Raw genomic sequence first — 17,259 nt, forward strand, 5'->3', positions numbered from 1 at the left:
TGTGACTTCTGACACCATACGATTCAAGTCTAAACTATGTTCGAAGGGGGGTGAGGTAAACCTAGCTCAGAAGCTGGTGGGGAGCGGAGAGTTGCCCTTCTATACGTAGTATTATTCCTTATTCTATGCATGTGCCCCGCACTGGGACGTGTATAGGCATGTTTATGTTTTTATGTTATGTTTTATGTTATTATTTCACATTATAAATTTAATATATCCAGGGCTACACCCCTATTTTGGGTTATTTTCGTGTTTAAGTGGGTAATTGTGGCATTACTTAACCTTCTGGTCTAATTTTAATGACACACGCCACAACTCCTAACCCGGGACGTGATGTTTACCAATTACCTTGTTTGTTCGGGCTGTTTGTGGTAACAATGATACTTACCACTAACTTAGGGGTAAATAAGGCCACATTAAGGCAATTCATCTAAAAAGCAATATTGCTATTTGGCTTTTGTTAACATTACGCATTTACTTTTGTATGCGCAAATGTCATACATAACTAACAAAACCTTACGACTATGTCCCAATTGGGGTAGTCAGAGGCATATCCATCGCAAGATGAACCAAGTACCCACACCTGATTGAACTTTCTGTTAGGTGAACGTGTTAGGTAGGTGGTGGCCGTATCGCCGTCTATAATAGTCGAGCCAACTGTATTAGTGAAAACTGCACTTAATGAATAAATTCATTGGTGCAAGTCATTAGGGTTCGAACCGGCTATCCCCGATATCCAAATTCGATAGGACATAAGTTTATCCGAATTTTTGATTTAACTCCGTGGAAGCGATCTTCACAATAAAACAGCAAAGTCCTGGCACAGTGTTCCGATAAATCCGGGAATTCCCGCGCGTCATATCGATGCAACAAGTTATGTTTATGCCCTTCCGAATAGGGTTGCTCGTGAGCGGATTTTTACGGGTTTACGGCAACGTTGCTGAAATGTCGATACTTTGGTTATCGATAGTTGACAATGAAGACATCATCTTCATTATAATTATTCGAACTCTCTCTACTTAGTATGAACGAATACAGCAATAATTATTGTTTCTATACGGCTACGGCACGGAGACCCGTATGATCATCTCGGGGTCAGCTTACCTAACCTGAAGATTTGACAGGTTTCTTTTACAAAAGAGACTGCCTGTCTGACCTTTCACCCTGTGAAGGGAAGACCAGCCCAATACACGTTACGCCATCGTATAAGAAGACCAGGCATGCTCAATCCTATGACAAGCCACCATTGCTAGCCCTTTGATGACGTAAGTGTTACCACTGTGTTACCATTAAATTGGTATCTCCAACATTCCAAGGACGTAAATTTTATTATTGATAATTAAGTGAATTACTGTCTATTGTATTTAATTGCTATTACTTGTCACATATACCTCTATAAAAAACATTAAAATTGTAAGTAAATCTTTTAGTAAAAGTTTCCTTGCAGAGCAAATATAAAAAACATTGGTCGTGGGTAGTTTATTTTTTACAAAATGGCAATCCAGGGTGGGATGACGTCAGTCTAACTAACCTTGAAATGTTAGCTGTCACTTTTGAGCATACCTGGTTTTCTTGTACCATGGGTTAGGTTACATACCTCTGACACGCTTGGGAATGTGCTTTTCCTGACGATGTTTCGCCACGGAAATACTATCCATGCTAATATTATAAATACCGTCTACCTTTTGATTTATATGATATTTGTTATGCTGATAGTCTGAGATCCAGGGAACAACATAATATTTTATCGATGGTGTATCAACTGTCGATCGGCAGCACTAGCTTAAGGTCCGTATTTATTTATCTGACGCTATCCTTATTGGTGCTGGGAGGGCTTCGATACGTGATCGAGTATTATAGAATATTAGAAGTGTAAGTTTAAGAGGTTACCGAATTGTTGTCTTCGTCAGTTGATCGTATTTTGTATTTTGAGTTGATATCAAAGGTATTTTCCCCTCGGAAAATTCGTTTAATTTTTCGTGTTCGTTATTTTAAATTTCAGATTGGTCTTTAAGATGCATTGAATCGAATTTAAAAAAATAAAATAGTAAGAAAAAGTATAATCAAGTAGACGTCCTATTTTTTTTTGTTACGGTGTCACTAGCATCTTTGTTGAAGAATAAGTATTTAGGAAAATCTATTTGGGATAGAGACTCTATTAATGAAGGCTCAAGAATTATATATATATATATAAGTTTCTTTTTCTTTTTGACGTGACTTTGTAGATTTACCGCACCTACCATAAAAAATATTTTTTGTTATTGTTTTAAGGAAAGCTATGAAAAGTGTTATATATGCGACGGGAAAACATAAAACACATCGAGAGCTTGATAAAAAAGGTTTTATGCGTGTGCGCGACCGAAGAGCGTGGTGCGCGGCGGAGAGGTTAGCCATAGAGAATAAAAATGAAAAAATATCAAAATTAAGGAACGCGCAGGCGCGGCGAGCGTCATCTAGCGCCGAGAGTCGGTTGCCCGCACCAAATACGTTGCCGCTTTATTTAAAATCTCTCATATTAAGCACATTTAATTCGTGTCGCTTACAAAAAGTAAAGTACTCTAGGCGTTCCCAGCACTAGCAGGACACGGCGAACGGAAGTTAAATCAATAATCAGCTTACGGGTAAATTTATCCTGGGAATTATTTACGCGTAAACCGGACGGTCGACTTCAAGTAGCACTCGTCGGGAATACCGACACTTTCGCATTTTACAACAATATGCTTTCCTGACTAAAAGAGCATCTGTTTACCTGTATTGGAACCTCTCGTCTCGTTAGAAGATAACCCCAAAGCTAAGTATAATGCTTATTGTATAGGTGTTATAACGACCTCTGTGGTTCAGTTGTCCAGCATTAGGCTCATGATCCGGAGGTCTCGGGTTCGAATCTCGGTGGGAACATACCACAATATTTTTTTTCCTAGTTTACTCCAAACCTAAGATGATCCATGTTTCTATGGGCACGTTTAACAATCGGTCTCGCTTCTGAAGCACCGGTTTGAATCCCGATACGGGACTTGCACCAATGAGTTACTAATTTATCTTAAGTGCAGTTTTCATTAACACAGGTGGCCCGACCATTATAGACGACGATACGGCTCGCCACCTCTTAGTTTATCTTGCGATGGATGTACCTCTGTCTACCCCAATTGAGAGAAAGACGTGAACTTATGTTATGTCTATATTCTAAGACAAAATGCAACCCAATTCATAGATTGACCACACCCAAGTTTAACTTTGTACCAAACAGAGCCAGTCAGCCTTTCCTTTGTTAATAAAAGAATGTTTTCCTGGATATTCCCGGATAAAAACACCAAGGAATGTAAGGTTTCGTAAGCGGGTCGGGGTGTCGGTATGCCGGATACCGGATTATCTGCCAATCGGGACGGCTGCTGCCAGAAATAAGATTTGTAGCCCTGATTGATCCGAACTCGTATTAGATCTGAGCATCAGAACATCTTTGTTTCAGCTACTTCTTGTTAATTATCTCTATTTTGTTCGTAAGCTTACCTTACACGTTCTTATGTACCCAGTTTTGTTATTTCGGGAAATGTTTGGAATATGTTTTCCTCCTTTTTGTACTTCTGTGGAAATAAATTATTTAGATAGGTTCCTACTTCATGCCAATATTGTTTAATATTTAACAGTAGCATGTCTGTGTTCTAGATGTTTGTTGGGGACATTGTCGAAATTACTTTGAGAAACTGGCCTTTTTTGGTAAGGAGATTGCAGGCTTAAATCACCTGATTGTCAGAAAAAGTAAGATGATTCCGTGCTTCGGAAGGCAACTTAAGCCGTTGGTCCCAACTATTAGCCGTAAAAAATGCCTCTACCAATCCGCAGTGGAGCAACGTGATCCATACCCCTCCGGTTGATTCAGGGGAGGCCTGTTCCCAGCAGTGGGTCGTATATAGACTGTTTATGTTTTTTATGCATGTGTTTGTTACTAAACTACACTGGTGAACTATAAATGACCAAGTCTTTAATAACTGTACAAAGAAAGAAAGTTTATAAATCTTTAAAGGTCTATGGAGATTCCAATACAGCCAATGCAGTGAAGGCTATCCGAGGCCAAGGAGAATGCGCGACGATGTATAGGAGTTAGGCTACCTACTCGATACTTACGACCCTTGTGCTAATAATGTGTTCATTACTAATTTCAAAACCACGCTCTTGTCAGTGTAGCATTCTCCATGCTACTTTTTAGGAAAAAATAGGGCAGTGGTTTCCCTCTTGCCTTCCGTCCCGCAGTACTCTGTCTGACGCGAGTGTGATGGCGTCCAGAGTAGTCTATTTCAAAGCCGTACTAGGACTCCTGTCCTCCGCCTCTGAATAATACTGACAGTTACTGCTGCCCTATGTATGTTAATAAATAATAATGAAAAGTATTGTATATGGGACGGAAAGATATGAAAACGCTTCGATAGTTTCTTAAAAAAGGCTTTGCGTGTGGGCAACCGAAGGGCGTGGTGCGCGGCGAAGAGTTTAGCCAGAGAGAGAAAAATAAATGTCAAATTAAAGTGACGTGGAAACGCTTCGGGCGCCATCAAGAGCCGAGTCTCGGTTGCACGCACGAATTACGGTGCCGTTTTAATTTTTAAACTCACATATGTTTGCATTGCGTACGTACTTTTATATGTGAAATGTCAAATTGCAATATTGTCTTTTTAGATGCATTGCTTCGATGCCGATGTGGCTTTTTAATCCCCCAGATCATAAATCGTATTACTAACCAATGGTTTAAAAGTTCTAGGGCCTGGCAGAAAAAGTAAACGAGATTGAGTAAATAGAACAACTTGCGCAATCTCTTTTATATACTTGCTTAAATAATATTATATAGAGATACGTCATGTAATGCGTAGCATCTGCGGTGTTAGATTGAGTGATAGAGTAAGAAACAGAGTAATTAGAGAGAGAGAGAGAGAGAGAGATGTGTTGTCAAAAAGATATAGTGACTAAGATTGAGAAGGGAACATTAAGTTGGTTTGGACACGTAGAGCGGATGAAGGATTACGAAAGCAGTATATAAAGCAAAGGTTGGTGGTAGGGCTGGCAGAGGAAGACTTAGAAGACTTAGAAGAAAAGGTTTAGTATCTGTTCTAAACCGGCATGCGTTCATGAAACGATGTGTAGGAAGCAAGAGAAATGTGTCAGGATCGAAGCAAATGGATTTCCATAGTCTGCTTACCCCGGTGCGAATTACGCGTCAGTTTGTGTATGTACGTTAATATATAAAAAAGAAAATACTCTACTTCAATGGAGCAATGGTAAGAGGAGGATTACTCTATAGCTATTCCCTCGTGGATAGTACCCGGTAATAGAATGTAAAGACACTTTAATATAGTGGCACAAACAGTATTTTTCATGAATTTTTATGTTAAAAGCTTTGGTAATAATTTGGATGTTGTTGGTATCGTAAACATAGAGACATTTAGCTAAGTGTTTAATGCAGCCGGTATTGGAGACTTTTTGGTGAACTCAGGTGCGGTCAACAACGGCGCCGGCGTCGGTTTAATGACGATACATAGATCGAAAGAATTTCGCATGGACAGGCTGAGGACCTGGTGGTGCAATGGTTAACACGCTCGTCCCGGTTTGACAAGAGCTGCGGGTTCAAGTCCCGTCCGAGTCAGATTATTTTCGATTTAAATTTTCAATATTGGGACGTTCAAAAGAGTACTTTTTCACTTGGTGTAAAAGCTTGGGCGTGTGGCAATAATTTGGATGTTGTCGGTATCGTAAACACAGAGAGCCATTTAGCTAAGTGTTTGATGCAGCCCATCCCGGTATTGGGAACTTTACCGACGAGTTTAGATTGCAATCGCGGTAAGATGGGTTTTGTGGCGGCGATTCGCTAACCCGGTTAACAGTTTGAATTTATATTTCTTTTGTCAAAAGTATCTTCTATCTTGATGGTTTAGGTGGATTACCGACCTCGTCAACCTTGATTATTGAGCCGCCAAAGGCCCCTCTCTCTTGGCTAAATTACCTTTTTGTAAAGTTAAACACGTGGAAAGCAAATAATTATATGCTTATTTGCTTATAATAAGTCATAATTTCCCTAGCGTTATCCCGTTTCACAGGTCTCGCTTACCTAACCAGAAGACAAGCCCATTTTTTTACAGAAGCTACTGCCTGTCTGACCTTCTAAGCAGCGGAGGATCCTCTCCGCAACACAGGTTATGTTATGACACACATTACTCGGAGATGTGAGTTTCTTCACGATGCTTTCCTTCACCGCTGTGCACATACGTACTTCTCATTATTATATCGTATGAAAATATATCTTCAAAGGTTGCTCAAGTTGGTTGCTTCCATGTCAGAAACCTGCTTTATCTGCTATCTCAGCTATAAAGCTGCCTTGTCTACCATAATTAACTGCATTACTTTTATTCAGAATGGCCTTATTATGCATTTTGTAATGACTAAAGTAAGACCCAGAGGGGACGAGGTCGGCGCCTAAAACGAACTGGTGCTGGCCAGAGATTTACCGTTCTTTACGTAATTCGGTACTGGGCACCCTTAGGCCTGTTGTCTTAAATTTTGTACCGGGTGAGAGCCCTCTGCGGTCACATTTTGTCCGGCTAAGTAGTTAATACCACCTGCGGCAAATCTACAGTGAGTGAAAAAAAAAAATGTAATTCGTTACTCTGTGCTTCAGTCTAAATGGCCGTAAGCCGCTAAGGAGTAAGGGAGAGCGCAGATTGTCTGTCTCGCTTGCACTTACTCGACATACGGTAAGAAGGATTTTGTATGGAGTATCCGGTGCTCGCTGCAAAACTCAAATCCCCTGGTAGTTGCGGCTTCCGAATACATCCCGCTTAGGGACGGTACTGAAAAGTATCGGAGTCTGAAGGACGTAATATACGATCCCAACGACCCGATTACTCTAGCCATAGAGGCGGCCAATCAGTGTTTTTACTTGTTTTTCTTTATGAGTTTGCACAATATATAACTAATATATAATTAATGATTAAACGAACTTACCTTAAGTGAAGTTCTATCATAATTATATTATGATAATATCTAAGTAACCTATAATAGTAAGTAAGTAAGTATATGTACGTATGGTGGCGCGATGTCCGTACTTCACTCAATACTCAGGTCTCACAGAATACCAGCGTCGCGGCTCGCGCCGCGGCATAAGCTGAGTGAGAACCTTTTATACGGGACACCATCCACTACACATGGGTAAGCCGACATGACGTCACATTTTAATTTAGGTATAAGTTTCTGCGTTCGTTTTCCATGTTTCTATATAGAAAATATTTCGTGTGTGCGTTGACTTGATGATGACTGATGTGATGTCATTATAATGTATATAATATATGTAATCCGTGTCTGTGGTGTCCTAAATAATAAATGTTTCTTTCTTTCTTTCAATCAGCTCGCGACACCAAACACTTCAGGATCCCGATACCGACTCCGCCGGCGTGGTCGACGATTTCCCTACAGCGCTTATCGCTAACGACCCACTGGGGTCAATTAATTCTTTCAAATATTTTTCCTCTCAGACGACGCCCTGAGCCGAGGTTCGCGCCCAACACCTTACCTTGTCTTAAACGTTGTACCGGGTGAGAGCCTTCAGCGCTTCCCATTTGTCCGGCCAAGTAGTTAATGCCATGTGCGGCAAATCTACAATAAGTCACGTCAAAAAAAAAGCTGGCTGCAAAATATTTGTATTCGTATACGAATGCGAATCGGCAGCTTAGTGGCTGGGCTTGATTTAAACGGGCACCGTTTGGGAAATATGGAAAAGTTGGGTAAAAATTTTAGTTTAGCGAGTTAGTCGGCAAACACGACTATCAGTTACTACGGGAATTCAAAAATTAAATTTTCTGCCACTGGCTTGTTGGTAATGTCAATCGGTTGATTCGTCGACTTGTTTCTTAGTTATTTGTACGGTCACGAGCATTAATAGGTATGTATATACTTTGGTACCATGTCACATTAACTTTTTTGACAAATTGAACTGTAAGTCTCACTAAATGTCAAATATAGTAAAACTAAAATATAGTACTAAAGTTAGTGCGACAGAGTCCTAAAGTTACTTACATTACATTATATTGCTCATGACTGTACAATTTTTAGATACGAATAAGATGAATAAGAATAGTACTTAAAAGTTAAAAATAAAAATAGTTTTACTCTTAAAACTTATATAGATACTATTGTCTATAAGTACTTAGGTACTTATATTTGGTTTAGTAAATATATTTTTCGATAAATAAATCATTAAATGACGTGTCAAAACGGCTCTGTTTCAGTTATTAAATAATTCATACTCTACATAAATTCACGCAAATAATCCCTAAAGGGCTAGTCAGAACCAGAAATTATCAGTAGACTTGCAGCCACTATTGATACATAATTAGAATTGAACAAAAATTGTTTACGCCACGCACAATAATCATACCCCTCAGTATTCCTTACGACGTCACTAACATCCTGTATGCTTCTGCTATTAATTATACATACATAACATAAACAGCCTATATACGTCCCACTGCTGGGCACAGGCCTCCCCTCAATCAACCGGGGGTATGGAGCATACTCCACTACGCTGTTCCAATGCGGGTTGGTGGAGGTGTTTTTACGACTAATAGCCGGGACCAACGATTTAACGTGCTATTAGTAATTATATTTTTAAATAATTATGTACCCGAGCAATGAGAAACTTGCTGTACAGCGCCATCTATATTTATTTTGGGGAACGTAGCCAGCTGGATAGTCCATTTTTTTTTTTTAGGGAATGTAGCCTGGAAAGACGCTCAATGGTGGCCGCATTGCGTCGTAGCCTCGTAATGCTGCACATCTCCCAAACCGTATTAGATATCACACTGACGGATTAACTTCTTCTATCGTGTGGGTTGTGAGGTGGATTATCGACCCCATCAACCCTGGTGTTAGGGTTACTATTGAGTCGCTAAAGGCCCCCGATGTGGCTCATGTAACCACTACTAACTTACATCAGTAAGTAGTAACTTGGACCAACGGGTTAACGTGCCTTACGAAGCACGGATCATCTTTCGGACAATCAGGAGATCAGCCTGTTAAGTCCTAACCAAACTAGGAATCTTTTAGTGATATGTCCCCACCGGGATTTGAACTCGGGACCTCCGGATCGTGAGCTCAACGCTCAAACCACTGGATCACGGAGGAGAGAGTAACTGTAAAATCACATGCCTATACCGACAACCGACTGAGAGTCTGAGAGGCGATGTAACACCTGCACTAAAGCTGAATCAATTATTGTGACTTGATGTGGGTTAATGGATGGATTAATGAATTAATATCTGGCTTATCTGCAGAAGAGCTAGCCAAGATGCAAATGTTCCAATACGTACACTAGCTAATGTGTAATCTAGGAATCAACGGCCTCCACGGTCCAGTGGTTGAGCGTTGCGCTCACGATCCGGAGGTCCCGGGTTCGAATCCCGGTGGGGACATATCATAAAAATCACTTTGTGATTACTAGTTTCGTTAGGACATTACAGGCTCATCAACTTTTGTCCGAAAGTACGCAGGTTAAGCCGTTGGTCCTGGTTACTACTTACTGATGTAAGTACGTTGTCGTTATATGAACCATGTCAGGGGCCTTTGGCGGCTCAATAGTAACCCTGACACCAGGGTTGATGGGTTTGGTCATCCACCTCACAACCCACACGATAGAAGAAGAAGACCTAGGAATCAAGACGCTGGAGGTATACGTCGTTTTTGACGTGTGTTTATATCTGCCTGTATGTATTGTATAATATGTAGAATATACTACATATTTTGATGTATATTTAGTTCGGACTTTAGAAGTGTAGAAATTCGTTCGGAGTGTAGAAATACGAATTGCCACTTGAACAGGTCCTGTGGCCGGCAAACCGCATTAGATATCTATCACACTAACAGCCATACTGCAGTCACATGTCTCGGCGACGTGCGTTATCAAGTGCCGACTGATATTCAGAGACTCGATGTAACGCTGGCACTATGACCGAGTCAATTACTGTCACTTCATGTGATCAAATTTAAAAATATATTTATTCAGTTGGTAACAAAGTAACACTTTGAATTGACTTTTTTTACGTAACGAACGTCTCATCCACCTAAAGCTTCTCAATTCACTTCTCAAAACAAAACAAATCATATGTTTTTGATGCTAAAGAACTTGCTAGGCTGGGATTGTTCTAGAAACAGAATACATAGCGAAAATAAAGAAAGAAATGTATTCATTGAATCAAATAAACGCACTTAAACTTACGCGTTTGGCGGCACTCGGTAAGAATAAGATTTTTGTATGAAGTGTCCGTTCTGTGACATAGATAAAGTCAGTAAAAGGCAATCAGGTCGCCGGCCCAAAGATTTGGGGAAGCCGACCCAGTATGTATCAGGATTAGTTCGTCTGACGCTAATTGATGCTCACCTGCAGCCCGTACGTTAGTCTTACTGCAGCTGCGAGAGGATTGCTGTTCAGTAAATATTCAGCAAACGGTTCCTGTTACAGACAGATCGACAGATATAACTTACGTGCACAGATCATAGAAACAAGGGTGATATGCTCTCAGCACTATAAAACACGAGTCCGCATTGACGTCTGAAGCGGCCTCACTACGAGATTTCTGGCTAGACCGTTACATCGATTTAGCCGCCGTTCATTGCGTAGTAACACGAGTGCTATTTGTGATTGCGCGACGCCATAGAGGCAATGAATGATGTGGAAAGTTGCATCATGTAAAATGATCGTTTTGTGCCTATTTCTGTGCCATCGGCTATGCTTATGCTCCCGCGGCATCTCATTATTATAAGAACTCTGCGCTTACCCCTGTATGTATAGGTACCTACTACGGCCACCTCAGTCCCAGTATCCATGATCAACAGAATCTCACGACTATATTATCTCCAATTGGATTAGACAAGGGTACATACGTGTGTTTTGTGGTAAAGTGGATAATAATGAATTATGGAATACTTACAAAAATTAAACTAAAAGCAATAAAATTTACAACATAGCTGACGATGAGTGGGATCTATTAACGGCCTCTGTGGCACAGTGGTTGAGCGTTGGACTCACGATCCGGAGGCCCCGGGTTCGAATCCCGGTGGGGACAAATCACAAAAATTACTTTGTGATCCCTAGTGTGGTTAGGACATTACAGGCTGTTCACCTGATTGTCCGAAAGTAAGATGATCCGTGCTTCGGAAGGCACGTTAAGCCGTTGGTCCCGGTTACTATTTACTGATGTAAGTGAGTAATCGTTACATGAGCCATGACAGGGGCCTTTGGCAGCTCAACAATAACCCTGACACCAGGGTTGATGAGGCTGGTATTCCATCTTACAACCCACACGATAAGAAGTGGGATTTATTAATATACACATATGCCTACCCCTTCGGGGATACAGGCGTGATTATATTGTTTGTTATATTAATGAAATTCTGAAGAGCAAAATGAACATAATATCGTAAACTAACTTGATCAATGAGGGCCCTAATAAAGTTGGACCCCAAAAACCTTACTAGGGTACCTCATGCAAGTGGGCATGTTATTAAATCAATACCCGATAAATGGAGCCGTTATCCGCCTGTTAATACTGCTTGCGGAGTTAATCGGACCCAAACGGCCAAACGGCCCAAACGGCCCGGGTTAACGGGATAACGTATACGTGTTGAGACGGACTAAATGTTATCTGTCAAAGTATTTCATCGGGATGATTGTCGCTTCAAATGCTCGGGCATTTGAAAATTGACCTTCTTTCGATATAACCCATTGTCAAATTGCGATACCAAAGTTTATTAGGGGAAATGAATGCCACATTACATTTAAAAGAAAATTATTTGACTTTTTGATAGAACAATTTACTCGGTGGACGAATTTATGAATCTGTCTCATTGATGGATTTTGACATTTTACCATCATCTCTCCATAGCATTATCCCGCTAATGCGCTTTATGACGAGAAAACAAAAAAAAGTGTTAGCAAATCAAACAATGTTTGCAAATCCAGAAATACATAGACGAACTCAAACCCCTCTCTCAGATATAGCAGCTGATAGAAAATCATCCGGTAATTGGAACTCAATGGCCCAGACAGGGTCGAGGGGCAGATTATGACCTTACGGTATGTCCATCTGTGACGTGTTAAGGCGCCATTATACCACATTTATGCCGGTTCCGTACGTTATATGACTTCATCATCATCACCCCATTACGTCCCCACTGCTGGGGGGGGGGGGGGGTGATTTGCTTCGATCCTGATACACTTCTCTTGCGTTCTCCACATTCATCAATCGTTTCATATACGCACGCCGGTATATGAAACGATGACGCTGAGCTCGTGAGGATCTACTCTGAACCGAGTAGATCGAACCTTTTCAAAGGACATCTCCCATTGGTCAATGTACGTCATTTTAGGTGAATACAAGTATAATACGTGCGCCACATTTTTTGCTTATTTTTGATTAGACACATTTTGAAGTAGGTTTATTTTTTTGTTTTTTTTTTTCTGTTTCATTACACTCCTGTTGGATGTGGTCCGGCAGCATGTTTAGGCTCTCATCACATAAGTTTAAAAACTAAATCCTGACTTCGGAGAAAACGAGCGAGATATGTATTCTGGGATACACGGTGGGGCGAATGAGATAGAAATATTAAACCATGCCATATTGTTCCACCTTTCAAATGATAACCAGAACGTATTCTTGGAAAATATTTTTTTCTGCAAGAATAACTATCACACCTCAATGGTTATCGGAGATAAGCCATACTAACCTTTATGCGGTCTGCCTCAACGTCTATACCCGCCTCTAAAACATCTAATATAAAATTAAATTAGAGGCACGCCATGATGGCCGTTTTGAAGTTTGCTCATAAAGTTTCGTATTTTTGTTATCTAGATTTGTAGGAGCAAAATGCTGTTCTTTATTGTAAATAGTGAGGTACGAACAATGGCCGTGGTAGCCCAGTTGGTAGAACGCTTGCCTCTCATTTTGAGGTCGCAGGTTCGAATTCAGCACAGGCCTAAACCAATAATTGTCGAATTTATTTTCGAATACATATTTGGATCATATAATATAGCTACTAACCCAAACACTTCCATCAACCAGCAGTAGAGCAGCGTGATGGAGTATGCTCCATACCCCCTCCGGTTGATTGAGGGGAGGCCTGTGCCCAGCAGTGGGACGTGTATAGGCTGTTTATATATTTTATATTAGTATGTAAGTATCAGGGCACGCGGGGCAAGACGTTAGATGAGCCATAGCCTGTGGCGTAACACCACACACGCAGCTCAGGTCCGATCTGCAATGCTGTCCGAGTGGCAAAATATTGGGCTGAAAAAATCTAAATGCCATCAAAACGACAAGAAGAAGAAGAAGTATGTAAGTATGTGTATTTACCTTGATGTGTAGTAGATCGATAAATTGACCTTCTGCCAACTAGCCAGGGCGAGCTAGCGGGAAGGAAGCGGAAGTCGCTCCCTACCATCACACTTTACGAGGGACCGCATTGACGGACATCTACTCGCAATTGTTTGCTAAACGTTTGTTTGTCTCTCTCTAGTTTGTATTAACATTATATTCTTATTCACTATAGGCTAGTTTCGAACTAGTCAAATTACTTACTTTTTTACAAGACCTCAAACACAAAATTATGAAACAGCGCACTGTGACATCATAGAAAACGTGATAAAATATTATTACGTTTTTCTTCATTAAAATTTATAATTAAGTTAAATAGGCAAAGAAACTGTTTTTCGTTAGTGTTAAATCTTTCTTTATTTAGTAATATTTCATAATTTATCTTGAACCTTGTACACGACCCAATTGTAAATGTCATTGCTATACTACGAATTAGTTGCTATATAATGTTTTTTTTTGTACCTACATCCTATATCTATGAATGTACTGGTTTATTTTATCTGTGAATTTGAGTTTAGAACTAGTAATGCAAATAGTACTTACAGATACTTACGATAGTTTTTTTTTCATTGTTTGTACCTCACTCATCCCCCTAGCATTATCCCGTTTTTCACAGGGTCCGCTTACCTTACCTGACGATTTGATAGGTCCGGTTTTTACAGAAGCCTGCCTGGCTGACCTTCAATCCCGCGAAGGGAAAACCAGCTCAATACAGGTTAGGTAAAATACCTCCGAAAATGCATTTCTCTGGAATGTGGGTTTCCCTTCCTCACGATGTTTTTCTTCACCGCTGAGCTCGTGATAATCATTTATGATCCAAACATGAATTCGAAAACGAATTCGTTAATCATTGGTTTAGTAGGCTTGTGCTGGATTCGAACCTGCGATCTCAAAGTGAGAGGCAAGCGTTCTACCAACTGGGCTACCACGGCTCTCAAATCACATTGGAATATGATTTTTCAAAATGGCGGTTACGTGGTTGTCACTATAAGCCGATATACACCTTTGCCTGCTCTAAATATATAGCCAGTTTTCTCCAATACAGGTTAAAGACCTCATCGGGTGATCAGAAAAGTATCTGCAGAAAATTGTAGGAAAGTTGTGCTGTGTCAGTAATTGTCGACACAGTGCCACGTACCGGCGTTTAGTGCGATTGGCCGACGACGCCAGCGGAACTTTTGTACCGCGTCTAGTAAATTGCACAGACGTGACCTCAAAACATTATTTCTACCTGTGTTGTGTGTCTACTGTGGGTGTTTAAGGATATGATTGGGTCCCTGTTCTTGAAGTTTTTATCGCTTTGAGAATCTATCTCCGACCTCGTTTGAGAAAGAATGCTAATCTGTTGCATTGTACTCCATTAAATACTAATTTAACAATATTGATTCATCAATCGACCTGTGCCGTGTTTATCAAAACTTACAAGTCTACACGTTCACAAGCTACAAGTCACTCACCAGTACGTGTAAAAAAAAACCAAGAGATTTATTGCAATTGTACAGTAGAAAAAAGGATGTCATAGTTACATTATACCTATAATGTAACTTATACCAAGGTGTAAGGTGGTAAGGTTACCACCCTACACCTTACCTTACCTACCATGTTACCTTTATTGTACCATGTTTTATGAGCAAATAAATAATTTACAATTTTGAATTTTGAAAAGAAAAAATACAGTTCTAAGGTACAATTTAACCCAATCGGGCGTGCAACATTACATAGGTATGTACTTAAATATTACAATATTAAAATTTAATTCACAATCAACCGGGCAATAAAATACGTTTATCAAAAAAAAATAGAGGGATTGAAAAATATAGTTCGTGAAATAAATATTTAAACCTGTAACAAGTAATTACATGTGAAGTTTTGGTAAACACATTCTTGTAATAATGAAATATTTTACAAGAATATTTCTTATAATACCGAGCTTGTAAGTTTTGATAAACAGGGCACTGCAACAAGTGTCAATATTTATTTTACAAGTAAGTATCTACTTTTTTTGATAAACGTAATTTACACGTACTTGTGAGTAACTTGTAGCTTGTGAAGGTGTGGACTTGTAAGTTTTGATAAATATGGCACAGGTGAGAAGTATAGTGCAAAAGAGAGTCACGAAAATGTTTCAGGTAAGGGGCCAATCTCGCTAAGAGACAAACAAAATATACGTAGTCGTTATTATGAGTCATGTTAAGGGCCTTTGGCGGCTCTATAGTAACCTCACAACCCACACGATAGTAGAAGACCAACTAAATGTATGTAGTTGTATAGAAATACCTTACTAGCTCCCTCGGCAGGGCAACCGCGAGCGGCGCGATTTATATTGACCAATAGAAGAAGCGAATGCCATCTACGTAGATAAAAGTCGAACGGCTATTGGTTAAAAGCACCCGCGTCGAGGGGACTGGTGTCTCGTTGGTTGCGCAACCGTCTCGATACCATGGTGTCCTACCGGTGATCAGCCCATCAAATGATCCATCAAGTAAGGAAGGAAACAATCCCTTTGTTGGTTTTTACAACATGTTCTTTATTCCCTCTCAGTCAGAAAAAGAATTCATATCTATGAATAACCACAATCTAAAAAGTACAGAAACATGAAAACCCTCCTTTCGCTTCGCCGCAGTCGGGTTAAAAGACTCGACGCGTCGATAATTGAATTAGTTTTGTACTCATATCATAGTCATAGAAGTGATCAAACAACAATGAAGCGTGCAAGTGGCTCACTTCAATGTTGCGTGATCATAATAGAGCTCCTATTCTGAATATCAAACAACAATTTCCACTCTATTCGACTTGCGGAAAACCAGAATAAGAACTAGAAGAAACAATAAGAATAAGGAAGAGAATAAGAATCAGAATATGTCACCATAATAACATGAAAAATAGATTAACGGCCTATCCACCTAGTACAAGTTTTACAATAAGATTCCCATTGACATTCAGAATTTGCCTTTCAACTGTTTTAAGACAGTAGTTAAACAAAAACTTTACAAAAAAGGTTATTATAAAGTTAGTGATTATTTAGAAGATATGAATGCATGGGATTAACTGTCTGAGAACTGATATTAGGCAGCTAAATTACTCAATTGTATAAATATTTTATGTTTATTTTTAAAGAACGTCTAGGGCCCTGTGCCGAGGTTTTTCTTGCAGCTTCTTTTCCCCGGCTATACAGGTTGTGAGAAGCTGCAGAAGTTTTAGGCGGATGAGACGTTCGTTATGTAAAAATTGACGATTCAAAGTGTAACTATGTTACCTACTGAATAAAGATATTTTTGAATTTGAATTTGAATTTTTATAAAATATGTAAGTTAAATACTTTAGTGACCACAATTGACTCAAGATGCAGAAATAGGGACAATAAATAAGGACCTTATTGCTCACGCAGCAATATCTTCTAGGCAACATTTTGTACAAATATATTAATTAGTAGTCGTCACCCCTTAGTATTTGTTACACTAACACCCATACGTACTCGTACGGCTACCTGTACGTACTTGTACTGAGTGTAAGTGACAACTGAGCTATAATGAGGGGGATGATTCAGCTTATTATTCTGAGATTTTGTGTGCAAAAGTATTAGCGTTTGAGAGGACTCGAACTAATGTAGCCCTTATGGCCTCTGCGAGCTAGATCTATTGTAGCAAAAGTATAGAATAGAAAATAATTAAAAAAAAAACAATAATACATGAATTTTGCGACGGAAAATTCCGCTTGACTCAGAATCTTGAGCTGAATCATCCTTCTCAGTATTCGTTTCGATGTCACTAACAGCCTGTATATTAAGACATGTGATACTACATAGGCGGTCCTGACGTTCACTGATTGACCTAAAGAAATAAATAAGTACCAACAT

Source organism: Pectinophora gossypiella, chromosome 5, assembly GCF_024362695.1.
Source record: "Pectinophora gossypiella chromosome 5, ilPecGoss1.1, whole genome shotgun sequence".
NCBI lineage: Eukaryota > Metazoa > Arthropoda > Insecta > Lepidoptera > Gelechiidae > Pectinophora > Pectinophora gossypiella.